Source organism: Cupressus sempervirens, chromosome 2, assembly GCF_028749045.1.
Source record: "Cupressus sempervirens isolate cs-2001-9-10 chromosome 2, ASM2874904v1, whole genome shotgun sequence".
Lineage (NCBI taxonomy): Eukaryota > Viridiplantae > Streptophyta > Pinopsida > Cupressales > Cupressaceae > Cupressus > Cupressus sempervirens.
Genome location: NC_143119.1, coordinates 689,574,989 through 689,581,062, shown reverse-complemented (window position 1 = coordinate 689,581,062; position 6,074 = coordinate 689,574,989).

Sequence of the window (6,074 nt, the reverse complement as noted above, 5' to 3'; positions counted from 1 at the left end):
TCACCTTTGTAGCTTTGCACATCAATTGGTCCACACAATTTAGTATGAACAATCTCAAAAATTCTTTTAGACATGTGAGTCTTACTCTTATAAGTAGATTTTATCATTTTTCCTAACTAACATTGTTTACAAATTATATTGTTAGGTTTCTTCAACTTAGAAAAACCTCTGACTCTTCTCATGTTACTGATACTAACCAAGTTATCAAAAATAACATGACATAACCTCTTGTGCTATAACCGCACATCATCAAATTCTACAACTAGATAAGTAGTATCATCTGTATCAAGATAGAATAGATTACCTCTAGTTTGATCACCTTTTCCAATTAGTTTTTCATCAATATCATACATCTTAGCAAACTTGTTCTCAAACTCAATCTTGCAACCTAAACTATTCAGTTGTGAAACACTCAACAAATTATAGTTAAGCCCTTCAACATAATAAATAATGTCACATAAAATCTTTTCTATAAGTTTGATAGAACCTTTTCCTTTTATTAGACAAGGTGCATTATTACCAAACCTTATATTATTTCTATCATAATAATTCAAGGTAATGAACTTACTTTTATCTCTAGTCATGTGATGTGAACGCCCACTATCAATGATCAATATGTCATTCTTTTCCACATAAGACACTAGTGCAATTGCCTCATCCTCATCTGAATCATCATTCATTGTAATATACACCACTTCATCATCATGATCATCAAATCCATATTTGGTTTCCTCTTTTGCAATGTAGCAAGACTTCTTGTCTTTGTCTTTCTAACCTTTGTTGTCCTCATCTCTTCTACTTTTATATTTGTTACCACTTCTATTGTTCTTCTTTTCTGGACATCTAGTAGCAATATGACTAACCTCGTTGCAATTAAAATACATGATACATAACTTACCTTTGAATTTTCCTTTTCCTCTATGAAATCTCCTTGCTAGTAGCACTTCAAGTTATTCTACATCCTCCTCATCTGTATCACTATCACTAGAAACATATTTTACCTTTTTCTTCTTCTTCTTCTCATTAAGTTTGTTCAATGACAACTTAGATTTGAAAGAAGATTCAACATTGTCAGATTTGAAGTTGTAAAAAATAGATAGGTCAAAATAATTGAGCCTACCTACTAGACCTTCAAGAGTTACATTAGAACCTAGTATACATCATAGTTCTTGTATTGGAAAATCTCTAATAGCATAGATGGGAAGCAGTGTTCTAAAAAAATTTCTTAATACAACATCATCATCTATCTTAATAGTAGCTCCTCTTATAGCATTAGTCACCATCTTTTATTTTGGAGAAATATTGAGCAACATTCTCACCTTCTTGCATCCTCGTATCATCGAACTTACCTCTAATACTTTAAAATTTGGCTCTTAAAACATTTTTGTCTCCTCCATAAATGGTGTGAAGATCATCCCACATCTTCTTTGTACTGTCTCAACCTTTGATGTCATCAAACTCAGAATAACTTAGGGAAAAGGCAATCTCCAACATATCCTAACTATGTTCTTTTTTCTATTTCAGATCTTTGATAGTTAAGACTCCAACAAGATCAACATTCTTAGTAATGATGGTAGATTGTATCTTGGGTACCTCTCTTTTTGACATCTTAATCTTTTACTTCTAGTACCTTCAAACTATTCCTCTTAAGAAGATGGCTCTGATACCAATTGTTGAAATTATTTAGAATATTTGAGAGGGAGGAGGGTGAGTCAGTTATCCAAGATCCATATGCACAAATAAATTTTTTCAAAACTTAGTGAACCCATATCCATATAACATATTCATGCATGCATCCATCAGATCATAAAATCACTTAAACTTGCAGATTACTATCCTAGGTCAAAACAACTTTGTAGAAATGTAAACATGAAACATAATAGATTCAATAGCACATTTAACACTAAAATTTTATATTAAAATCCAATTTCAGAAAAACCACCAGTAACATGCTACTCATTAGATCACTCTTCTGAAGTAATGCCCTCTGAAAGGAAAACCCTAGTAAAGGTTACAATACACGCTATTAAATGTGACTTGGTTAGAGGATTTCAATCACTGTGTTAGGAGTGAGCCTTCTTAGAGGGCTTTAGATCATTCACTTGAAATTTCACTTAGTTAAAGGATTTACAAATAATAGTTAGGTCAACCTTGATCCAAGGGATTTACCCTAGACTAGTACAATAATTTGAAAGTAATAGTAAGGCTTGATTTGATAACAAATTACAACTCACTTGTAGATTATAGATATTTTTTTCAGTCTTCCATTCTTCTTAGCTTTCACACACTTCAACTCTGATAGCTTTTTCACCCTTCAAGCATCCATACTTTTAAACCTTCTTGCTTTGCTTGCCAATAGTAGTCTCTTCTGTTCAATCACTGAATGAAGCAATACTTTAGACCTCTTTTCTAACTTAAGTTGTTGAACATGACTAACCTTGCTTCTAACCAGCCATCTCTATAAATAGAAAAATAAGATTGTTTTTCATCCAACCTCTATTGTCCATTTTAGGGTTGGGTAGGATTAGGTAGGATTCAATAAATCTACCCATATTTTCATTTGAGTCCCTTCTAGAAACTTCTTAGTCAATCCACTTTGAATTTTCCTAAAAAATAGTTTACCATGAATTTTGTACCACCCACTCATAATATTTATCTTCGACACACTTTACAAAATTCAAGAAAAAAAAATAGTTAGCTTAGATTTGTCAAATATTCAATTTAACATGAATACTGGCACTTCACATCAATATGTTGTCACTCAGTTTCCAAACTATTCTTCCACTCATCATCCACTAGATAACTCAAAAAACACTAAAGTCTACTGGTGCTCGGCATCAACTAAACTTTACTTGGGTTACATTATATCACTCGGCATACACTAAAATTTCACTTTTCTTGGCTACAACTAATTTTTTGCTTGGCTTGCACTAACTTTTCTCGGCACCTTATTTCCACTTGGTTAAGCTTTGAAGGATGAATTCTTCTTACTTTTTCTTTTAGACTTAGTCAATGTATTCCAACCCTTGTGGCCTTAAGTAGATAATCAATGCACTATAATATCATTGTCTTAACTAATCTTTGTACTCCCTTTGATTACCATAACTCAACCTTTCCTCTAGGTGATTTTGTTATCTCATTTGATCAAAACCTCCTCATCAATCAAACAAATGATAGTACTCAAATCAACTAGGTAGTTGTCTTACCAACAAGTAGAAGGTTTGACATCAATGCCAAAAAAATGATTTAAACACATTCTCATACTTACGTCAATCTATTTTTAAAAAATTGCAACTCTAACAACCCATTTTTGGTAGAATTTTTTCAATTTTTGTAGGTTATTATAAAATTTGAATTCTTTGTCTGAAAAAATGATTTCATCAATAGATGAAAAAAGGGGAGAATGTCTCCAAGGTAGTAAGAGTTTATGTAACAATAAAAATGATTTTTTTGTGCTTTTAATAATTAAAAGATTTATTTTAGTTATTGAAAGTAATATTTGTTTGTGGATCGAGTAGTGATTATTCTAGGTAGTCATAACCTCCATACATTTGTTGGTGTAGATATAGACCATTGCAATTATTGTAATATATTTTTGCAATCAATTTAATTTTCTTAATCTATGGTTTATTTATAAAAGATCATTTACATTTTTAAATTCAAAATAATTTTGGTGCATCCCTAGGATTTTTTGTTTGGGTTTTATTATGTATATGTATTGCCAAATATTAGCAAAGTTTCATAGCAATCTCAAAAGTTTGTATACATGTTATGAAAGCTTTATTGCAATTAGCTCTATCTTTTAATTTTGTAAAATAAAGACATTGTGGAATTCTTATTTCAATTTTTCACAAGTATTTGAGTAGTTTATAACCTTGATATTATTTATCATTGAAAGTGAACTAACCATGAATGGAAAAGGTCAAAAAAGTAAATTAAACACATTTATCTTGTTGTGATTTATAGTTCATGATTAATTGGTACATTGCATTAAAAAATGTGCTTTGATCTTATATTTTTTCAGTATTTTAATTGAATTCAAGCTAAAGCATCTTTAGAGGATTATATATGTGTAGTTTGTAAATTGCATGTATGTGCATTTTTCTATTGAGATAATTCATAAAAATATTTTATCTCAAATGTTATACATTTAAAACTACTAATGTAAGGTTATATATAAGTTAATTTTATGTTATTATGGGATGTACCTATCAAGTAATGGATTGTAATTTACTATTTCTCTTTATTTTTGTTTTCTAAAAGGCATCATGGGAACATAGTCCCTAGAATGGTAGTGTTCAAAGAAGATGAAAAACATAACCATTCTTCTTAGTTATCCTAATACTATCCTTTATTTGACAATGATTTTACCCTTTTATTCATGTGGTTTATCTTTTACCCTTTCCTTGACGCTTTAGTGGCTTCTTGAGATGAATGAGGATGCAATAATTGATATCCAATTTAATAAAAGTTGGAATTTTTTAGAATACACTAGAAAATGCAAGCATTTAATATCAATATCTTGCATTTAACATTTTAACTCAAAAGATTAAGGTATAAGAATTAAATATACTTCAACAACACTTGTTAAATATCTATTTATATTTTACTTATGTATGAATAAATAACTGATGTGTATGTGCCTATTGGTTTTCTGTAAAAAGGAGGAACTTTTGAGGCATAATTAGTATGTTAGAAATTCTCACCCTTTTCATCCTTAGGTGCTAGTAGGAGACTTCAATTTAGTTTTAATTTTGGAGGAGAAGCAAGGTGGTTTTGCTAGATTAGGGCCTTGTTCTACTCTTCTTCATCATCATATAGTGCTTTTGAAACTCTTTGATGTTAAGCCTTATAATGGTCTCTATACTTGGAATAATCAAAGGACTAGGGTTGATGCTATCTTAGAATGTCTAGATAGATTTCTTGTTTCTTGTTTCTGGGTTAGTGGCACCCTTACTCTTTCTTCAAAAATTTTGGTCTGGAGGGGTTCTTATCATTGGCCAATCAAATTTTCTTCTGCTAGGGCTTTTATTCAAGAGCATCCACCTCTTAAGTTCTACTTGATGTGGCTTCATGACTCCTCTCTTCATGATCTTGTATTATGTTGGTGGAGAGAAGATGCTCCTACATATGGTATTGCTATATTTTCATTTTCTGAAAGGCTTCAATGTGTTCAAAGTAAGCTTAGGATATGGAATAGACAATGTTTTGGGAGCCTTCACTCTATGAAAATGATTTCTTAGGAAGATCTTGATATCATAATGAGGTAGATTAGAGATTGAGCTTTCTCAGAGGATCTTGGAAGGGTTGAATCCCTAGCTTCTAGAGTTCTGGAAGAATGGTAACTTCAAAAGAAATTTTTTGGAAGCAAAAGGCTAGAGTTGATTGGCTCCAGGAAGGTGATAGGAAACTATTTTTTTCCATAAAATTGTGCAATCCACCAAAATCAGAACAATATCTCTTCATTGATTGATTCTCAAGGTATGCAACTAATTTCATTGCTAGCTTTGTTTTAAGAAGCTACTTGGTAATTTTCTACCCTCTTCTTTGAGGAATCTCCTCTTATTGATAATGAAGAAAATATTATTTTGTCTTGTGTTCCTTCCCTTATTACCCAAGAAATGAATGATTATCGCATGTGATCGATCTCTTTGGAAGAGCTAGAGGAGGTGGTCTTTGGCATGACTAAGGGAAAGGTTCTTGGTCCTAATGGCTATCTAGTTGAATTATTTAGGGAATTCTAGGACATCATTAATCATGATTTGTTGGAGGTGGTTAAGGAATCCTATTCTAGCAATCAGAAGCTTTGGGCATTGAATTCTACTATCTTGACTCTTATTCCAAAAAGAGAGGGGGCTAATCAACTATATTTTTTTAGACCAATTGCCTTATGTAATATGGTTTACAAAGTCATTACTAAGTTGATTACTGGAAGAATTAAAAAGTGGCTCCCCATTATTATCTCAAAAGAACAAGGTGGTTTTATTGTTGGAAGACAAATTTTGGATGGGGTGGTTATTGCTACTAAAGCTATTCACTCTATGGCTAGTTCAAGGGAGCAATCTATGTTTGTT